Consider the following 379-nt stretch of genomic DNA (forward strand, 5'->3'; position numbering starts at 1 on the left):
ATTGAATTTATTTAATACACGAGTTTCACAATTTGAGTTGAATTACTGAAATAAATGAACTTTTCCACGACATTCTCATTTATTGAGATGCACCTGTATAGTATATCTGTGATTTTGCTGTAAAAACATTATATAATATTATGAATAGCGAACAGGGGAGCTCCAGTAAACACACGTATATCTTCAAAGTGGATATACATAAAATATTATACATCTTAAAGAGGCCTACTAAATGTCTATTTAATATGTGTCAGGAAAATGTTTGATAAGTATTGCAGATGAGCACAACTAATAGACATGAAATAGACATCTGAGTGAGTCAAGTCAAGTCAAGTCACCTTTATTTATATAGCACTTTTAACAATACAGATTGTGTCAA

Source organism: Sinocyclocheilus anshuiensis, unplaced genomic scaffold (genome assembly GCF_001515605.1).
Source record: "Sinocyclocheilus anshuiensis isolate Anshui unplaced genomic scaffold, SAMN03320099.WGS_v1.1 scaffold3548, whole genome shotgun sequence".
Lineage (NCBI taxonomy): Eukaryota > Metazoa > Chordata > Actinopteri > Cypriniformes > Cyprinidae > Sinocyclocheilus > Sinocyclocheilus anshuiensis.